The following is a 22,273-nucleotide window of genomic DNA, read 5'->3' as shown; positions in this document are numbered from 1 at the left end:
AGGCAACCAGCCTCCAGGACATCTTGTTTTCTCTATACATTATCAAGTGAGTAGTCTAATATTAACCCTTGTCTTTCCCAGTATAGCGTGGTGTAATTACTATTTTAAGCTTGTCTCTTTTTAGCAGGTATTAGCACAGAACCTGTCAATCACCAGCAGCATCTGGGAACACCCAATTTTTTCTTCTGGGCCAAGTGGACTAGCGCCAGTGTGTCACTCTATTATATAATAATAAATAGTTGTGGCTAATAGTATAAATATTATTAGCTAATAATTTCTTTCATTTCTAGAATGTTATATTTAATCTAAACTATCTAGAAGACGTATGTGTGTGTGTGTGTATATATATATATATATATATATTGAATTTCAAAGTATCTCACATAAAAAAACCCTAATGAAAATACTCCTTTTTAAATTTTTAAATAAATATTAAAAATTATAATCATACCCTGAAAAGAAATCAGAAGGAAGGGAGGGGACCTTTGTGGCACACGACACAATGGCCAAAATCAATATTCACTAGTTTTATACAGGCAACAAAAGCAAGAGGTGATGGGGAAGGAGAAGAAAACTTTCCCTAAAATGAAAACCCTAAATAAACACTCTACCTGGCCGCGGAGGCTGGCACCCAAAACCAAACGCAATTTAGGCACCCCACTCATCGTCGTCTCACCTTAGAAAGACCCTATACTATATCCACTCCTCCTAATAGAGGCTCCCCCATCAGTGGAGAAAAAAATTTATATCCATATGGGAATTACAAAATTACAAATAGTTCACCCATAAAAATAACATAGCTGCCTACCACATACAGTGGGGGGAAAAAAAAGTATTTAGTCAGCCACCAATTCTGCAAGTTCTCCCACTGATAAAAAGATGAGAGAGGCCTGTAAATTGACATCATAGATAGACCACAACTATGAGAGTCAAAATGAGAAAACAAATCCAGAAAATCACCTTGTCTGATTTGGCAAGATTTATTTTTCAAATTATGGTGGAAAATAAATATTTGGTCACCTAAAAACATGCAAGATTTCTGGCTCTCACAGACCTGTAACTTCTTTAAGAGGCTCCTCTGTCCTCCACTCATTACCTGTAGTAATGGCAGCTGTTTGAACTTGTTATCAGTATAAAAGACACCTGTCCACAACCTTAAACAGTCACACTCCAAACTCCACTATGGTGAACTCCACTATGGTGAAGACCAAAGAGCTGTCAAAGGACATCAGAAACAAAATTGTAGCCCTGCACCAGGCTGGGAAGACTGAATCTTCTATAGGCAAGCAGCTTGGTGTGATGAAATCAACTGTGGGAGCAATAATAAGAAAATGGAAGACATACAAGACCACTGATAATCTCCCTCAATCTGGGGCTCCATGCAAGATCTCACCCCGTGGGGTCAAAATGATCACAAAACCGGTCAGCAAAAATCCCAGAACCACACGGGCGCCTAGTGAATGACCTACATAGAGCTGGGACAACCGTAACAAAGGCTACCATCAGTATCCCACTACGCCGCCAGGGACTCCGATCCTGCAGTGCCAGACGTGTCCCCCTGCTTAAAGGGAAGGTGCTGTGTTTTTTCATAATTTAATGTAAAAAAGAAAATAGTATAAAAAAATACTGTCCCTTAAGCTTGACTCAGTGGTGTGTATGTTTTTTTTTTACTGTATTAATGCAGCCACTGGGGGCTGCCATCTTACCTTTCTGGCTGCTGAACGACACTTTCCATGCTCATTTACGGCAGTCCCTGGGCATAAGAGACAAGAGTCGGCTCCCGACCCCTATCGGTATCATTGCAGCAGTACCAGCTGTGAACTGGGCACGCCTCTGTGGGCAGCTCAATTCACAGCTGTAGGTGTGGCCAGGCGCCATTTTATTAGAGCCCAGTGCTTTCCTTTTAGCTCCATTTACACTCTATTGCAAGCCCTGGATGCTGTACTGTTCCAGCATAACAGGGCTTAGATGTTCACTCTGCACATACCAGCTGCAGGAGAGGATACAGGATGAGCTCCAGGAGACCGAGCTGCTCTTTCCAAAACACCCAACCAGCTGCTGCCCCTGCTCTTGCAAAACATAGGAGGAGTTGCTCCCTGCTCTTTCAAAACACTTGGCCATCTGCTGGACATCTACTCCTATCCTGTGTGATACTGACTGCTGAGCCCTGTATCTAATCCTCTCCTGTGTGGTACTGACTGCTGAGCTGTGTATCTAATCCTATCCTGTGTGATAGTCTGCTGAGCCGTGTAACTAATCCTCTCCTGTGTGATGCTGTCTGCTGAGCATCTAATCCAATCCTGTGTGATACTGTCTGCTGAGCTGTGTATCTAATCCTCTCCTGTGTGATACTGTCTGCAGAGCCGTGTATCTGATCCTCTCCTGTGTGATACTGACTGCTGAGCCGTGTATCTAATCCTATCCTCTGTAATACAGTTTGCTAATCTGTGTATCTAATCCTATCCTGTTTGATACAGTCTGCTGATCCGTGTATCTAATCCTATCCTGTGTGATACTGACTGCGGAGCCGTGTATCTAATCCTCTCCTGTGTGATACTGACTGCTGAGCCGTGTATCTAATCATATCCTGTGTGATACTGTGTGCTGAGCTGTGTACCTAATCCTATCCTGTGTGATACTGACTGCTGAGCCGTGTATCTATTCCGATACTGTGTGCTGAGCTGTGTATCTAATCCTATCATGTGTGATACTGTGTGCTGAGCTGTGTATTTAATCCTATCCTGTGTGATACTGACTGTTGAGCCTATGTATCTAATCCTATCCTCTGTGAACTGTATCCTGTTTGATACAGTCTGCTGATCCGTGTATCTAATCCTATCCTGTGTGATACTGTGTGCTGAGCTGTGTATTTAATCCTATCCTGTGTGATACTGACTGCTGAGCTGTATATCTAATCCTCTCCTTTGTGATACAGTCTGCTGATCCGTGTATCTAATCCTCTCCTTTGTGATACTGACTGCTGAGCCGTGTATCTAATCCTCTCCTGTGATACTGTCTGCTGAGCCGTGTATCTAATCCTCTCCTGTGTGATGCTGTCTGCTGAGCTGTGTATCTAATCCAATCCTGTGTGATACTGTCTGCTGAGCCGTGTATCTGATCCTCTCCTGTGTGATACTGACTGCTGAGCCGTGTATCTAATCCTATCCTCTGTGATACAGTTTGCTAATCTGTGTATCTAATCCTATCCTGTTTGATACAGTCTGCTGATCCGTGTATCTAATCCTATCCTGTGTGATACTGACTGCTGAGCTGTATATCTAATCCTCTCCTGTGTGATACAGTATGCTGATCCGTGTATCTAATCCTCTCCTTTGTGATACTGACTGCTGAGCCGTGTATCTAATCCTCTCCTGTGTGATACTGACTGCGGAGCCGTGTATCTAATCTTCTCCTGTGTGATACTGACTGCTGAGCCGTGTATCTAATCCTATCCTGTGTGATACTGTGTGCTGAGCTGTGTATCTAATCCTATCCTGTGTGATACTGACTGTTGAGCCTATGTATCTAATCCTATCCTCTGTGATACAGTCTTCTGATCCGTGTATCTAATCCTATCCTGTGTGATACTGTGTGCTGAGCTGTGTATCTAATCCTATCCTGTGTGATACTGACTGCTGAGCTGTATATCTAATCCTCTCCTGTGTGATAGTCTGCTGATCCGTGTATCTAATCCTCTCCTTTGTGATACTGACTGCTGAGCCGTGTATCTAATCCTCTCCTGTGTGATACTGTCTGCTGAGCCGTGTATCTAATCCTCTCCTGTGCGATACTGACTGTCGAGCCGTGTATCTAATCCTATCCTCTGTGATAGTCTGCTGAGCTGTGTATCTAATCCTCTCCTGTGTGATACAGTCTGCTGAGCCGTGTATCTAATCCTCTCCTTTGTGATACTGACTGCTTAACCGTGTATCTAATCCTCTCCTGTGTGATACTGTCTGCTGAGCTGTGTATCTAATCCTATCCTGTGTGATACTGTCTGCTGAGCCGTGTATCTAATCCTATCCTGTGTAATACTGTCTGCTGAGCCGTGTATCTAATCCTGTCCCGTGTGATACGGACTGCTTAGCCGTGTATCTAATCCTATCCCGTGTGATACTGCTCTCCTGAAATACTCTGTGCTGCTGTCACCCTGCTGGTTTTATGTGTGATCTACATGGTGGTATTGTGTATGATCTATATGGCGGTATTATGTGAGAACACTATGGCAGTATTATCTGCTAAAAGGGGACCCATTCTAGGGTGGTTCTGGCTGAGCAGCTGCACGCAGGTCAGGGGTGATAGTTAGGTGCAGTCAGGGGAGGGCTGGTGAGGCAGCTGAAAAGAGGGGTCTCATTTTTATCATTACTATATGGCTACATTTCCCCCCATCCTACTTCCCAGCGTCACCCCGGACTGCGCCTGTCGCCTCGCTTTCACACATCGCCAGGACAGGATCTGAGGAGGGGAATGGGGTCTTTGCATGCAAAGTCTGGATCAGAACAGGCCATCAATCAGCAGAAATGTTTCCTGGATTTCTGTGGTGCTGTCACCCTGCTCTTCCCCCATATATCTCCCTCTGTGCCCCCATAGACCAGCACACTGCTCTCCTGAAATACTCTGTGCTGCTGTCACCCTGCTCCCAGAATCCTTGCTGCCTGCCATCATCGGTGACCGAACACCCCATTCCTCTCCTCAGATCCTGTCCTGGCGATGTGTGAAAGCGAGGCGACAGGGGCCTGATATATGATGGAAGGAGCAGGGTGACAGCAGCACAGAGTATTTCAGGAGAGCAGTGTGCTGGTCTATGGGGGGCACCCTGTTCGGTGCCAGGGATTGTACATAGAGCGCTGTGTTTTATACACATGGATGGACTGTCTGCTCCACAGAAATCCAGGAAACATTTCTGCTGATTGATGATCTGTTCTGATCCAGACTTTGCATGCAAAGACAGTCAGTAACTTTGCAGGCCCCATCAAAATGGCTGCTCACTGTGTTCCTAAATGTCATGCTCTCTTTTCCCTTAACAAACACCCAGAAGGGGAAGAGAGGAGTGACATCACACCCATGTCAGCAGATTCCGCCCATAATTACTGCAGGGCAGTAATGTGAGCTAGTTGTACATTAGGTTTTTGTGCCAAATTTCAGTAGCTGCTCCCCCTAGTGTTAACAAGTGGAAATGCCAAACTTTTTAAAATTATTTTTCATATTTTACAAAATTAAAAACAAATGATATTTTTTAAGAAAATGTAAACATTAATTCTTTACATTTTTTCAATTGTTGAAAAAAAATTTTTTGGATGGCACCTTCCCTTTAAGCCAGTACATGTCCAGGCCAATCTGAAGTTTGCTAGAGAGCATTTGGATTATCAACAAGAGTATTGGGAGCATGTCATATGGTGTGATGAAACCAAAGTTAAACTGTTTGGTAGAAACAAAACTCGTCATGTTTGGAGGAGACAGAAAGCTGAGTTGCATCCAAAGAACACCATACCTACTGTGAAGCATGGAGGTGGCAACATCATGCTTTGGGGCTGTTTCTCTGCAAAGGGACCAGGATGTCTCATCCTTGTACATGAAAGAACGAATGGGGCCATGTATCGTGAGATTTTGAGTGCAAACCTCTTTTTCCATCAGCAAGGGCATTGAAGATGAAACGTGGATGGGTCTTTCAGCATGATAATAATCTTAAGCACACCGCCAGGGCAACGAAGGAGTGGCTTCGTAAGAAGCATATGAAGGTCCTGGAGTGACCTAGCCAGTCTCCAGATCTCAACCCCATAGAAAAGCTTTGGAGGGATTTGAAAATCTGTGTTGCCCAGCGACAGGCCCAAAACATCACTGCTCTAGAGGAGATCTGCATGGGAGAATTGGCCAACATACCACCAACAGCGTGTGCCAACCTTGTGAAGACTTACAGAAAACGTTTGACCTCTGTCATTGCCAACAAAGGATATATAACAAAATATTGAGACAAACTTTTGATAATGACAAAATACTTATTTTCCACCATAATTTGAAAAATAAATCTTACCAAATCAGACAAGGTGATTTTCTGGATTTGTTTTCTCATTTTGACTCTCATAGTTGTGGTCTGCCCATGATGTCAATTACAGGCCTCTCTCATCTTTTTAAGTGGGAGAACCTGCACAATTGGTGGCTGACTAAATACTTTTTTCCCCACTGTATAGCGAGTATTTACAATCAATACTAATAAAGTGCTATAGTGAAAAGGACAAGTGTAGAAAACCCTATATGAGCAAGGGGGGAGGGAATAAATCAATCCAAATGCCACAATTGCCTATTTTCTATTGGATGTGAGTAATCATGTGTTCTAACAGGATATCACAATAAACATCAAATTGTTTGCTGTATTTAAACATACACTCATTAAAGACTTAAAACGCATCTGAAACTCTTTTACTTATTTTATTGTTTGTGGTGATGACTACTGTCAGGGCGAAATTTTGGCAAGTGCCAGAAGGGCCTGTCTGGTCTTGGGCCGCCTTGGCTGCTACATTGTTATCAGGATCTGTATCCTCTAGATGCCAACACTGTTAGCAGTTGTGACACAGCACAAGTAGCTGGCTTCATCACCTACCCCAGCAGGCCACAGGCATCCCTTTTGTTTGTGACCTGCTGAGGCCAGCACCAACAGGGTAATATGAAAAGCTGTAAAGTTTGCACCATGAATTACCAAGAATGATTACAATATTGAAACTGCATTATTGCGATAGAAAATGGGGAAAATGGAAAAAAGCGCTATATAATGTATATATGAAATATTCATCTGAAAAATTGCTGACAAATACAGTAAAAAAGAAGGTACTTAGCGCATAGATTGGCCAATGCCATGACAAGGCGTCCTTTAAAGTTGGGTCCCTGTCCTCATGTCACCTCTCCTGGGCAAAAAAGCAAAATCTCTAATGGGGCCCCCAATTATTACAAGTCTTTAATAGCATTAGTCTTTTTTTATAGGCCAGAGGGACTTTTGGGACCTCCTCGGCTCCAGGGTCTGGGTGCAATTGCAACGCTTGCACCTACTGTAGTTTCGCCCTTGATCATTTTACCGCAAGTATGCGATTTACAGTAATGCGGTCACGTGCTGACTAGATGTGTGCACAGCGTCGCTCAAAACAAGTGAAATTAGCAAAGCTATGATGGCCGCTCCCGATGCCAGCACCGGAGAATCCTCACAGTGTGCGCTATGAGGATTCAGAAGTCTGACGTTGCAGAGACTTTAACCTCAACCCCTTTAACCAGGGGTGGGATTCAGCCGGTTCTCCCCGGTTCGATGGAACCGCTTGTTAAAAAAGCAGCCGGTTCCCCGGGGGTTCCCCGGGGAGACTGAGAGCCGCGATCCGGTACTGCCACCAGGGGCGGGCTGGACCGGGTGGCAGAGGGGCAAGTTTTTTGTTTTTTTTAATATAAGTCCCGGTCAGTCCCTCCTCCCCATACTCACCTCCTCTAGCAGTGCCTGCAGCTTCGTACGCTGGTATCCTCTAGTCTTCATATGTGAGCGATCATGTGGTACCGTTCATTACACTAATGAATATGGATACCACTCCTCTCCCATAGGCGTGGTGTCCATATTCATGACCTTAATGAGCGCTACCACGTGACCGCTCATACAGGAAGAGGAGAGGATACAGGCACCTGGATTTACATGCAGGGACCATGGGAGGACTCAGGTGAGCCCAGTCGTGCATACAAAGGGGGGGAGGAGGATGAGAATGAGTCCAGGGGGACGGGACGAGGATGAGAATGAGCCCATGGGGACGGGGGAGGGTGAGGATGAGAATGAGCCCAGGGAGACGGGTCGGAGAATGAGAATGAGCCCAGGGAGACGGGTCGGAGAATGAGAATGAGCCCAGGGAGACGGGTCGGAGAATGAGAGAGCCCAGGGGGACGGGGGGGAGGATGAGAATGAGCCCAGGGGGACGGGGGGGGAGGATGAGAATGAGCCCAGGGGGACGGGGGGGGGGAGGATGAGAATGAGCCCAGGGGGACGGGGGGGGGGAGGATGAGAATGAGCCCAGGGGGACGGGGGGGGATGAGAATGAGCCCAGGGGGACGGGGGGGGGAGGATGAGAATGAGCCCAGGGGGACGGGGGGGAGGATGAGAATGAGCCCAGGGGGACGGGGGGGGGAGGATGAGAATGAGCCCAGGGGGACGGGGGGGGGATGAGAATGAGCCCAGGGGGACGGGGGGGAGGATGAGAATGAGCCCATGTGGGGCCATTATACTGTATGCAGCAGTATATGGGGCCATTATACTGTATGCAGCATGTGGAGCTATTATACTGTATGCAGCATGTGGAGCTATTATACTGTATGCAGCATCATGTGGGGCCATTATACTGTATGAAGCAGTATATGGGGCCATTAGACTGTATGCAGCATCATGTGAGGCCATTATACTGTATGAAGCAGTATATGGGGCCATTATACTGTATGCATCATCATGTGGGGCCATTATACTGTATGCATCATCATGTGGGGCCATTATACTGTATGCATCATCATGTGGGGCCATTATACTGTATGAAGCAGTATATGGGGCCATTATACTGCATGCAGCATCATGTGAGGCCATTATACTGTATGAAGCAGTATATGGGGCCATTATACTGTATGCAGCATCATGTGGGGCCATTATACTGTATGCATCATCATGTGGGGCCATTATACTGTATGCATCATCATGTGGGGCCATTATACTGTATGAAGCAGTATATGGGGCCATTATACTGCATGCAGCATCATGTGAGGCCATTATACTGTATGAAGCAGTATATGGGGCCATTATACTGTATACAGCATCTTGTGGGGCCATTATACAGTATGGAGCATCATGTGAGGCCATTATACTGTATGAAGCAGTATATGGGGCCATTATACTGTATGAAGCAGTATATGGGGCCATTATACTGTATGCAGCATCATGTGGGGCCATTATACAGTATGGAGCATCATGTGGGGCTATTATACTTTATGAAGCAGTATATGGGGCCATTATATTGTATGCAGTATCATGTGTTGCTATTATGCTGTGTGCAGCATCATGTGGGGCCATTATACAGTATGGAGCAGTATATGGGGCCATTATATTGTACGCAGCATCATGTGGGGCCATTATACTGTATGAAGCAGTATATGGGGCCATTATACTGTATGCAGCATCATGTGGGGCCATTATACTGTAGAATGTAGTTCACAGCCTGGCCAGCCAGTCAGTCAATTGAGACAGCTGCATAGAAATATATGCAGCTGTCACACTTGGGTCAGGAGAGCCACTGGCCAGAATGTGCACTGTTCTGATCTCATTCCAATTTATTTTTTTTCAACTGTTTGACTGCGCCCTTACTTTTATATGTTTGAGGAAAAGGTGTGTGTAAATGGGCGAGGCTTAAAAATGGGTGTGGCTTAAAATGGGTGTGATTTTCCTACACACAAACACAGAACCTGTTGTTAAAAATTTGAATCCCACCCCTGCCTTTAACGATCAGTGTGGTGGTATTATAACTGTATATGCTGGTAATATTTGGTTATGGTTTGTTGGTATTTATCATTAATACTGCAATATTATAATTTTGATATTAGAATTATTAAATCTTATATAGCAATATTATTGGTATTATTAGAAATATTGGTCTTGTAATAAATCTTGATTTCCTCCAGGCATGGTAATACTAGTAATATTTCCCCATCTGGGGTTCGGGTTCAGGGGCGATGACAACATGGGCCTCTGTCATTTCATATGCCAGGGATGAATTTCAGTCCCAGTCCATCCTTGGCTACTGTGTATTTTTATACTTTTCAGGGTCTATACCGAACTCCTAATGTTCGGTCACAGACGGACTTCTCCAGGAAGTCCATGTTGCTGTTCAAGTTCGGTACCCCCAACACTGGGTGTTTCACACTGTCATCTGCATACTCTGACCAGCGGGGAAATTATTACCACCAGTTAGAGATCTGCGGCTCGACCGCTGTCAGATGAACCCACAGCTGTGATCGGAGGTAAAACGTTTACCTCTGGTCACAGAGGCGCCGTGTGACGGGAGTACTACTCCCATCAGTCTATGCCTGCTGTTGCTGATAACGGAGACAGGAGTATTCATCAGCTGGCGACTGCACAATAAAGTAATTAAAATCTGGGGTGATTCCCCTATATTTTTGATAACCAGCCAGGCAAAACTGATGGTTGCAGACTGCAACCCTTAGCTGTCAGCTTTTTCATGGCTGGTTATCAAAAATAGAGGGGACCCCATGCATTTTTTTAAAATTATTTAAATAAATCTATTAAGACACCTCTCAATCACGAATCCTATAGTCATATTGTAAATAAACATACAACAAGTGTAAAGTCCTTTATTTGAAATAAAAAGATACAAAGTTTTACTTTTTATTTAAAAAGGACAAAACACAGTTATACTCACCTTATGCCCATTCCATTGAAGCACTGGTCTTCTGTAAAAAAAGAAAAACATAAACAACCATATCTGACGCTCTGTCTCATGCTGTAATCCATGTGTATGATAAATGGTTTTCAACCTGGATAGTGCCAAGACGCGACCGTCCAGGCTGAAGATTATGGGAGAATAAGCTGCTGCGAGTGCAGCAGCAGTAACTAGCAGTGACATCATAAAAGTCACTGCAGGTTACTGAGGCTGCGTTTCCTGCTTGGCCATTGAACTGCAGTGACCTCAGTGAGATCATCACTCGCACCGCAAGAAAAAGTGTCGCGGTGCAGCCCTGAGCTGAGTGAGTTTACCTCAGTTCACCACTGAGCTCAGCTCTGCAGTGATCTCGCTGAGCTCAATGCTACACTGCGAGACTTTTTCTCACGGGGCAAGCAGTGATTTCACTGAGGTAACCGCAGTTCATTGGCCAAGCTAGGAACACAGCCTCAGTGACATACAGTAATCTCGATGACGTCACCATTCGTCACTGAGGCTGCGCAGCAGCTCATTCTCCATTGGTTTTAAGCCTGGACCGTCACATTTCAGCACCGTCCAGGTTAAAAAAACATTTATTGCAGACATGGGTTACGGCATGGACAGAATGTCACAGGTGAGGGATATCATTGTTTGGGGGGTTTTTTTACGGGAGACCAGGGCTTCAATGGAATGGGTGTTAGGGTGGATACTGTTTATTTTTTTCTGTTTTTTTTTTTTTTTACAGGGGATGAGGGTTTCAATGGAATGGGCGCAAAGTGATTATATCTGTTTGTTATTTTTAAATAAATAAGTAAAACTGTGTCTTTTATTTCAAATAAAGGACTTTATTCTTGCTGTGTGTTTATTTACAATATGACCATAGTGTTTGTTAAGGATAACTTGTGGGCTTGATGTCAGCTGACAATACAAAGGTGACGCCAACCACACAAATATTGCCCAACTTGCCATAGCACCAGGGCAAGTGGGAAACCTGACAGGCCTAAATGCATCTGCACTAATACAGGGTGCAGCGGACCCAAGTAAAGTGGCAGCTGCACAGGTGCAATAATACCAAATGAATCAGCCAGCCTACAATCAGGGATTGGCCGTGTGGCACACCAGTCCAGAAAAAATAATCCGCATGTTGCAGTGTTCACACAGGGAATGCAGGGCTTCTGGTTCACACCCTCTTAGTAGCACCATATAGGGGGGGCTGCCCAGTGCCAACTAAAATGCATTCCGTGTGAACAGAGGCCACAGTTTGCAGAACCATTTGGGCCCAACTGCACCCTGAAAGAAATATAAAGTGCACAAAAACATATCAATAAATGTAAGGTATTGGTTGATATTAAGGCCTTAATACGGAAGCTGGCAAACTGCGTCAAAGTTCCTTACACTTGCCAGTCCTACTCTAACATGAGAACCTCAAAAAGAGGAAAAAATCCTCCAAAAAATCAGGAATAAAACAGACAGGTCTAAATGCATCAGCATCCGCTGCACCCTGTATTAGTGCAGATGCATTTAGGCCTGTCTGTTTTTTTTCCTGATTTTTGGGAGGATTTTTTCCTCTTTTTGAGGTTCTCATGTTAGAGTAGGACTGGCAAGTGTACAGTTGTGGCCAAAAGTATTGACACCCCTGCAATTCTGTCAGATAATACTCAGTTTCTTCCTGAAAATGATTGCAATCACAAATTCTTTGGTATTATTATCTTCATTTAATTTGTCTTAAATGAAAAAACACAAAAGAGAATGAAGCAAAAAGCAAAACATTGATCATTTCACACAAAACGCCAAAAATGGGCCAGACAAAAGTATTGGCACCCTCAGCCTAATACTTGGTTGCACATCCTTTAGCCAAAATAACTGCGACCAACCACTTCCGGTAACCATCAATGAGTTTCTTACAATGCTCTGCTGGAATTTTAGACCATTCTTCTTTGGCAAACTGCTCCAGGTCCCTGATATTTGAATGGTACCTTCTCCAAACTGCCATTTTTAGATCTCTCCACAGGTGTTCTATGGGATTCAGGTCTGGACTCATTGCTGGCCACCTTAGAAGTCTCCAGTGCTTTCTCTCAAACCATTTTCTAGTGCTTTTTGAAGTGTGTTTTGGGTCATTGTCCTGCTGGAAGACCCTTAACCTCTGAGGGAGACCCAGCTTTCTCACACTGGGCCCTACATTATGCTGTAAAATCTGTTGGTAGTCTTCAGACTTCATAATGCCATGCACACGGTCAAGCAGTCCAGTGCCAGAGGCAGCAAAGCAACCCCAAAGCATCAGGGAACCTCCGCCATGTTTGACTGTAGGGACCGTGTTCTTTTCTTTGAATGCCTCTTTTTTTTCTCCTGTAAACTCTATGTTGATACCTTTGCCCAAAAAGCTCTACTTTTGTCTCATCTGACCAGAGAACATTCTTCCAAAACGTTTTAGGCTTTTTCAGGTAAGTTTTGGCAAACTCCAGCCTGGCTTTTTTATGTCTCGGGGTAAGAAGTGGGGTCTTCCTGGGTCCCCTACCATACAGTCCCTTTTCAGTCAGATGCCGACGGATAGTACGGGTTGACACTGTTGTACCCTCGGACTGCAGGGCAGCTTGAACTTGTTTGGATGTTAGTCGAGGTTCTTTATCCAACATCCGCACAATCTTGCGTTGAAATCTCTTGTCAATTTTTCTTTTCCGTCCACATCTAGGGAGGTTAGCCACAGTGCCTTGGGCATTAAACTTCTTGATGACACTGTGCACTGTAGACACAGGAACATTCAGGTCTTTGGAGATGGACTTGTAGCCTTGAGATTGCTCATGCTTCCTCACAATTTGGTTTCTCAAGTCCTCAGACAGTTCTTTGGTCTTCTTTCTTTTCTCCATGCTCAATGTGGTACACACAAGGACACAGGACAGAGGTTGAGTCAACTTTAATCCATGTCAACTGGCTGCAAGTGTGATTTAGTTATTTCCAACACCTGTTAGGTGCCACAGGTAAGTTACAGGTGCTGTTAATTACACAAATTAGAGAAGCATCACATGATTTTTCGAACAGTGCCAATACTTTTGTCCACCCTCTTTTTATGTTTGGTGTGGAATTATATCCAATTTGGCTTTAGGACAATTCTTTTTGTGTTTTTTTTCATTTCATACAAATTAAATGAAGATAATAATAACAAAGAATTTGTGTTTGCAATCATTTTCAGGAAGAAACTGAGTATTTTCTGACAGAAGTGCAGGGGTGTCAAAAAAGGCACCCCTCTATTCTTGATAACCAACTATAATAAAGCTGACAGCTGCCATTAACCTGTTAAATCCCACTGTAAATCTGTGACAGCAATATTTAACATGAGATTGTGATTTTTAATATACATAGCAATGCTGATGTACTGCTACGTATAGCAGAAGCAATCAGATGATCACATCTTGAAATCCCCTAAGTGGACTATTAAATACAGTAAAAAGTGAAAAAAAATTTAAAAATATGAATAAATCCCAAAAGTTGCAGTCACCATCTTTTTTCCCTTTAAAAAATGAAACTATGAAAAAAAATAGAATTAGACTTACCGGTAATTTGGTTTCTAGGAACCTTCCACGACGGTATATGGAGGTTGCCTCTTTGCCCTGATGGGGGACAGGAAACACAGTTTAAAAGGCCCTACCACTTCCCACTTGCCAGTGACTTATAACTGAGACCATAGCACCGGTGTCAAATTAGTACTATAGGTTCTATGGAACTCAGTGGCATGGGTCAGAGAAGACAAACACAGTATATGTTTAAAGGTTCGGTATTGTATTGTAGCAACAGTTCTCAGTACTATGCAGATGTAGTTCAGGGTAAAACAAGCTTCAGTATTGCACGGTAAGTAGATATAAGTTCTGGCAACAGGTAAAGTCTGTACGAACTAACTGGCGAGAGTCTGAGGTCCAGGCGCACACAGTCCTAAGGTCCTGAGACTGGACCGGGCTCCAAGCGGAGAGCAGGCCGCAGAGATGACAGAAGCAGAGCAGATCCGGACAGAAGAGGCGGTCAGGCAGGACAGCAGGTAAGTAACAAACGGGGAATCCCGAGGTTTAGAAGAAGCAGGCACAATGCAAGTTCTCCAAGCTTGGCAGCAAGGGAAAATACAGATACACAAGCACAGGTATAATGTGCAGAGTCCCTTAAGTACACAGCAGGCAGGAAACAAGAAAAGTCAAACAGGAACAAGATGGCCCCTTGTGAACCTACTCACTCCATCTTTGATAAGGGCAAAATTAAGGGCAAAGTCAGGCAGAACAGAAACATGGCTCAGAACCTCACAACCGGTTACCTTCTGATTCCCAGATTTTATCCTGGAGTATAGGGTGGGAATTAGTGCCGTTGTGAAAGGTTCCTAGAAACCGAATTACTGGTAAGTTTAATTCTATTTTCTCTAGTCACCCTCCACAACGGTATATGGAGAAATACCAACTAATTTGGCACCAAGTAGGGACAACGGTCTGGAGTACTTTACGGCCGAAGACTAGATCCCTACTGAATGATACGTCCAGTCTACAATGTTTTGAAAAAGATGCAGTGAGGACCACGTTGCTGCCCTGAAGATCTGCTCTGCTTTTTCTGCCCAGGAGACTGATGTGGACCTGGTTGAGTGGGCCTTGACCCTCTTTGGGGGTGGCTCATTTTGCGCCATATACACTTCCGCTACAGATTTTTTTTATCCAATTGGTTGCCACCTTTTTCCCTTTATTTTGACCTGACAGATGGACAAACAGGTTTTGATCAGTTCTGCAATGACGGGTTTGCTCTAGGTAATGCAGAATAACACATCGGACATCGAGCATGTGTAATTTTTCTTCTTTAGCGTTTGCTGGCTTTTGGCAAAATGATAAGACGATTTCTTGGGAACGGTGGAAATCCGAGACTACCTTCGGAAGGAAGGATGGGTTGAGACGAAGGACTATTGAGTCGTCTCTAATAAGCAAATAAGGCCCCTTTATTGATAGGGCTTGCAGTTCTTCTATTCTTCTGGCCGTGATTATGGCTACCAAGAAGACTGCCTTGTATGCGAGGAGTTTGGGAGAACAGGAAGACAACGGTTCAAAGGGTGGACCTGTGAGCCCCTGGAGCACTAAGTTTAGATCCCAAGGGGGGACTATCGACTGTCTATTAGGGTTCATTCTGACGGCTGATGCCTTGAACCTCTTGATCCAGCAATGACCTGCTAGATCCTGGTCAAAGACAGAGCGTAGCGCTGAGACCTGGACCTTCAGGGTGCTAGGCCTAAGGCCAATCTCCAAGCCTTTTTGTAAGAAATCCAGAATCTGTGACATATTCGGACTAAGGCTCTAACTCCTTTTCTAGCTCCATGGTGCTGCGTATTGCAGATACCAGATCCTCAACATAATCAGAAGAAAAGAGGTGATTTCTGATTTCAGTGGCTTTGGGTCATGCGGGTTCCTGCCACTTTCCGGAGGATGATGTATGAGATAGGTCAGAGTCCTTGACCTGTATCTTCCTCTTTTTGCCTGGAGACGGGGGTGGAGGAGTAAAAGCCGCCAGGGAAGACTGCACCTCCTGTTTGACTAGTGAGCGAATCTCTTGCAAGAGAGAGGGTTGCTCTGCTCTCACTAACTTGTCGATACATGACTGACAGAGTTTTTTTCCCCATTGAGAGGGTAGCTGTCATGGTCACGTGTGTCTGGACGCAGCCAGTACCGCAAGGCGAACCCATATGACACACGTGACCCTGGATACACCGCCTCCAGTGGGGCTAATTTAAATAATAAAATGTGCAGCTGGATACGCCGCCTCCAACTGGCGAATTTAGGTATTACACGTATATAAAGTAGTCTGGAAACCCCGCCTCCAGTAAGGCGAATTTAAATAATAAAGGGGGAACCTGGGTAACATTAACAATGGAGGGCCCTGCAATAGGGAAGTGGAGACCTCCTGTACTCCCCTGAGCCAGTGTCCCTGCACTCCTAACGTTCCCTATGCCGGTTCCGCACCGGGCGATGCACAGGAACCTAAAAACCCTAGCTCGCCCTGAACCTAAACCCTCACTAGGGAATTGGTCGGTGCGGAAACTAATCCCACCACTGCACTAAACACACAAGGGAAAATGACAATACAGGGGAAACACCACTTAGCTTTGCTCTGTTGCGTACGCTCCTAGCAACAGAGCCCACCACCTGTGTGCATCTTCTCCTCCACCCAGATCCATCACTATAACTGGAGCCTTCACCATAGTGCAGCTTTGGAGCAGAGTCCACCACCAATTGCAGAAGTCCAGTAACAGAGTCCCAAAGATGAGTTCAGCTCCTGCCCAAAAAGTCAAGCATGCTTGAGTCCAGCTCTCAGCAACCAAGTCCCGCATGCTGAGTGCAACTCTCTCCATAGTCGTCACTCCACCAAGCCATGCAAGCACTTCCTGCCGACACCATAAACTGTGACTCCACCACGCCATGCCAGCCCTTCTTGCAGACCACCTAGCTGCCACTCGTCCCTTCTGGCTGGGCTGCACAGCACTCATGTTCAGCTCCTTCATCACCCAGGCTTCCTTGTGAATGACTAACACAATATCACCAACAGTGATTGAACCCACCTGGCTCTCTTTTATAGAGCCTCACACCTGATTTATAATTAAGTGCACATTAAACCAAGGAAACTAAAGTGCACTACCACTCACCACCACCGGGGCAACTTAGAATGAACGACACCACGTGTAATAATTCTAATGGCCACCGGGGGCAATCACATCACTTTGGCACCTAGCCAAAGGAAAAAAAGTTCACTTATCCATTTAAACTGTCAGATCCACACTGGATCATGACAGTAGCTTAATAATACAGATGGCACACTTTTTCCTGACATTGGCCTGGGGGGTAGGCTTGTCTCCCTGAAATAAGAGGGAAAGAAGTGTCAGAAGCAACAGGACCTCTAACTAACTGTCCCCCCCGGGACCCCCTCCCTGCATCACTTACTGAAGCAGGGGCAGCGCTGGGCTCTGCAGACGCAGGGCATGAAGTGCCATCCATAGCAGGGGTCAAGTCTTACCTTTGTGGCGACTTCAGGCAGGATTTTATGCGACGAGCCAGCACCTGCCTCCAGCATTGATTTTCCCTCCCCCTCCTGGGTCCATGTGCAGCGGTGTAGCCGTGAGCACTGCGTGCTGCTCAGCCAGGCCGAAACCAGGAAGTAGATGCGCTCCAGAGTGGAACGCAAGAACCGGAAGTGACGCGCGACTCCAGCGACGTCACTTCCGGGACGCTGAGCTGGAGCGCGCTGGAGGGGGAGAAGACTGGGAGGCTGCGGGAGGCACCGAGTCGGGACTCCTGGCCTGGTTTGCCCTCTCGGGGGTGCGGGAAGGCCAGGGGCGTCCCGAGGTCACCACTGCGGGGGATAACGAAAGCAGCCTGAAGGAGGAGGCGAAGCGCGACCCCCTGCTGCCAGGCACTACAGGCCTAGCTTGTGATTATGAGGTACTGCAGCCGCCGGCCGCTACAGTATGCAGACCTCTCCCTGCCCCATGGGGAACAGGAAAGACACTGGCAAGTGGGAGGGCCTTTTAACCTTTCTGTGTTTCCTGTCCCCCATCAGAGCAAAGAGGCAACCTCCGTATACCGTCGTGGAAGGTGACTATAGAAATCCACATATTTGGTATTGCTGCGTTAAAAACGGTCCAATTTATCTCTATATATAAAATGTGTGGTTTGGTTATACACACATAATCACGAAGCATCTTTCATTTCAACAGAGCTGTTCAAAAGAAGCTGAGCTGTGATTGGTTGCTATGAGCAACAGTTTTCCTTGCAAACAATCACTAAGCATCTCTCATTTCACCAGAGCTGTTCAAAAGAAGCAGAGCTGTGATTGGTTGCTATGACTAACACTTTTCCCACTTGACAACACCTCAGCAGACACTGACATGGTGGGAGAAAGCTAGCATCCCCGGGAACATAAGCTCCCAGCCATGGTCTGCCCCCCTGAAAGGAGCAGAGAGCACATGACAGAAATGAATCCCCCCTCCCGTGCCTATATACACATCACACATCCTCCATCCCGTAGGCACATCTTCCCTCTTAAAGGGATTATGGGTATGGACGTCAGAGCAAATCCATCCAGCGCTTTGGTTTTGACCCCAGGGTCTCTTAAAGGGATCATTGGTATGGAATTTAGGGCAAATCCACTCTGCGCTTTGGTACTGACCCCAGGCCCTTCTTAAAGGGATCTCCGGTATGGAAGTCAGGGCAAATCCATCCAGCGCTTTAACTCTGACCCCAGCCCTCTGTTAAAGGGATCCCCGGTATGGAAGTCAGGGCAATTGCTTTCAAATGCTCTGGTACTGACCCCAGGCTCTCTTAAAGGGATCTCCGGTATGGAAGTTAGGGTAAATCCCTCAGCGCTCTGATTCTCACCCCAGGCTTCTATTAAAGGGATCATTGGTATGGAAGTCAGGGCAAATCCACTCAGTGCTCTGGTTCTGACGCCAGGCCTTTCTTAAAGGGATCCCCAGTATGGAAGTTAGGACCGTTCCACTCAGCACTCTGGTTCTGACTCCAGGCTGACGGGATGATGTGGGATATTAGTGGTAGTTGTCCGGTGGCTCTAGCTGATGGGATGATGTGGGATATTAGGAGTAGTAGTCCAGTGGCTCTGGCTGACGGGATGATGTGGGATATTATGTTTAGTAGTCCGGTAGCTCTGGCTGACGGGATGATGTGGGATATTAGTGGTAGTAGTCCGGTGGCTCTGGCTGATGGGATGATGTGGGATATTATAGTGAATGTGGCTATATGGAATGGGCGGGGCTCTACACTCAGCTTTATATATATATATATATATATATATATATATAGATAGATAGATAGATAGATAGATATAATCATTATAATTTGTTATAACTAACCGTAGTTAGTTACTATGCCCGGGCAGCGCCAGGCTCTTCAGCTAGTCAAAATATAAAAATCAATTAATCCGATAGGTAAAAGGTCGTAATGAGAAAAAAAATCGAATGCCAACATTACTTTTTTTCACCTCCGCAACACTGCTATAAAAAGCAGCAAGAGGTTATCAAAACATCATATCTACCCCAAGATGGTATCCGTAAAAATGTCAGCTCTGGGTCCAAAAAATAAGCCCTCTCTCAGCCCCATATTTCAGCACAAAGTTGTTGATTTTCGTTTTTTTTTTTATGAATTTGCAAAAAAAAAAATTTATCTGCTTAAATAAAAGAAACTATGCATGTTTGGTATCTCCATACTTGTAGCGACATGTTTAATCACATTGCCAGGTCAGTTTTACTGTATAGTGAACATGTTAAATTAAAAAAATAATTGTGAAAATGCACTTTTCTGCAATTTCAATCCACTTGGAATTTTTCTCCTCCATCACATGATAAAATGAGCGTTGTCATACAAAAATACAACTCATCTTGCAAAATCCACACCCTCACACTGCTATATTGACAGAAAAAAATAGTTATGGTGCAGGGGATGTGACCGGAAGTGGAGGGGAACAGACAGGACTGAGAGAGCTCCAGAACCGGAAGCCAGAATCCCTGCAATCCAGTAAGTTAGAGGCCCCATCAAAAGACCTACAACCCTACACAGAATCTATCTCATTGTGGGGAGCATTTTGATACCACTTTTATGGAGCTGTGATACTGCAGTGAGTTACAGACAAAGAAACCGTGCGCACTAATGCTGAAGGTGCCAAGGTAGGTTCCCATACCATGTGATAACGTATAAAAAGAACCTGGCACCCAACTTAATGCTGGTGAATAGTTGCTTTATTTGTAGTACTAAACAAACGTTTTGGTCCCAAGGACCTTCATCAGTTATTATTATTATTATTTATATAGCACCATTAATTCCATGGTGCTGTACATGAGAACATATCAGTTACGTACATCAGTTACGTACTGATAGTTCCAGAACAAGTGTATAGCGGTACAAACAAATATATCCGCATCAATAAGATAAACAGTCTTAATGCCTTCAATGTCGAAGTGCGTAACAGGCTTCGTGAGTCTGTGTCCTGACACGGCATCCAACGTTTGTCAGACCGAAACGTTTGTTTAGTACTACAAATACAGCAACTATTCACCAACATTAAGTTGAGTGCCAGGTTCTTTTTATACTGCAGTGAGTTACGGCCTACCAGGGCTCCAAGACAACGGTCTTTTCTGCGGAACCTTGAAACTGGGGGCGGTCCTATGTCCGGAGCTGCTGGCTGGCAGTGGTGTGCTCTTCTGGCAGGCCTAAGGGGAGTGCGGGTTACCGCTGGCATTCATCACCTGCCTTGCAGGTCCTGCTGTGGTCTATCCTTCTTCATAGCACCAGAGCTTTCCCCCCCTCCCCCGAAGGGTCTCTTTGACAACCCATCTGTGGCACTTCAGCAATCCCCCTTCATTCAGCAAGGAGACCTGGTGGATCACACTGACAAACCCCTTGAAAGGGCACCAGCACATATATCTGATTGCTCTACACTGTGAGTTGCTGCCACCTAGTGATCATTGTTGGTAAATGTGTTGCCAACTGTTATTATAACAGGATGTCGGAAGTCTAGATTTAAATGTTTGTGTGGCACCCTACATGACACATCTGGGACAATTGGTGACCACCCGCAGAAGCACACAGGACTCTTCATTTAATACACCTTACTAAACTCATGTCCAGCATATATCTGTCACGTCGGCGGAGGTAGCCGCCGCCGTCCCAGCAACAGCGGGGCCCGCCGCCGCCTTTACTTACCTGCGCTCGCCGCGCCGCTCTGTGCCCGCCTCCTTCCTTCTCCGTCCGGCGTGTGCCGGCTTCCTGCGGGCGCCTTAGGCCGCGGACGCGCGCTCTGCAGATCCTTTAACTCTGCAGCACCCGCCCAGCGGTCTGAGCGCCCAATCAGCCTACTTCTACAGGGTATATCAGGCGTTTCCAACATGGTGGAGACGCCTGATTATCGTGTGGACTTCCCATATGGTATCCTGGCCTGGGTGTTTAGGGGTTTCTCCCCTTCTCACTCCTTAAACTCCTCTGCCCAGTCCTGTACGCCGTGTCTCCCTCCTGTACTCCGTGCCTCCGTCCTGTGCTCCAGTGCCCAGTCCTACACTCCTCTGCCCAGTCCTGTACGCCGTGTCTCTCTCCTGTACTCCGTGCCTCCGTCCTGTGCTCCAGTGCCCAGTCCTACACTCCTCTGCCCAGTCTTGTACTCCGTGTCTCCCTCCTGTACTCCGTGCCTCCGTCCTGTGCTCCAGTGCCCAGTCCTACACTCCACTAACCAGTCCTGTGCTTCGTGTCTCCGTCCTGCACTCCGTGTCTCCGTCCTGTACTCCAGTGCCCAGTCCTATACTCCAGTTCTCAGTCCGGCACCCTCCACTCAGTCCTTCGAGCCGCCCCTCTTGGTTCTAGCAGTCGCGGCATCTGTCTCCCTAGGGTCTGCCCCTAACGGACCCTGTATAGGGGTCGGCACCACCTGGCGCGCTCACCCCTGGGAGCTCCAGTGCCGCGATCCAGAGGGTCCACTCTCGGATGTAACCTATTTGTTATCACAGCATACGTCACAGCATAATCAGGCCATAGACCCTGCTAGCGCCTCAGCGGCCACCCAAAAAGAATTGCTCTTTTTGTGTGAAAATCAGACTAGAATAATGTCTTTTATGAAGTCCATGGACACCCGCCTTTCCGCCTTACAAACCACCGACCCGGGGAACGCCCCGTTGCTAGCAGGACTCCAGCAGGAGCTTGCGCAGCAGCGTGATGCCCAATCCCACATTCTTAGCTACATGGCGTCCGTGGACGACCGACTACAATCGCTACAGTCCTCTGCTGCCGCTTCTGCCCTACCTCGGGACCCCCTATCCCATCCTCCACCACGCT

The 22,273-nt window shown here is 46.0% G+C and overlaps 1 protein-coding gene across 3 annotated transcripts in view; it reads left to right on the top strand.

Annotated features, from left to right (window-relative positions):
• Positions 1–22,273, top strand: part of KIFAP3 (kinesin associated protein 3) — a 687,730-nt gene that overhangs the window by 482,294 nt on the left and 183,163 nt on the right. The window lies entirely within an intron of this gene.

This window comes from Dendrobates tinctorius, unplaced genomic scaffold (assembly GCF_039654945.1).
Source record: "Dendrobates tinctorius isolate UK_male_01 unplaced genomic scaffold, ASM3965494v1 ptg000012l, whole genome shotgun sequence".
Lineage (NCBI taxonomy): Eukaryota > Metazoa > Chordata > Amphibia > Anura > Dendrobatidae > Dendrobates > Dendrobates tinctorius.
This window is presented reverse-complemented; position numbering and strand designations above follow the sequence as displayed.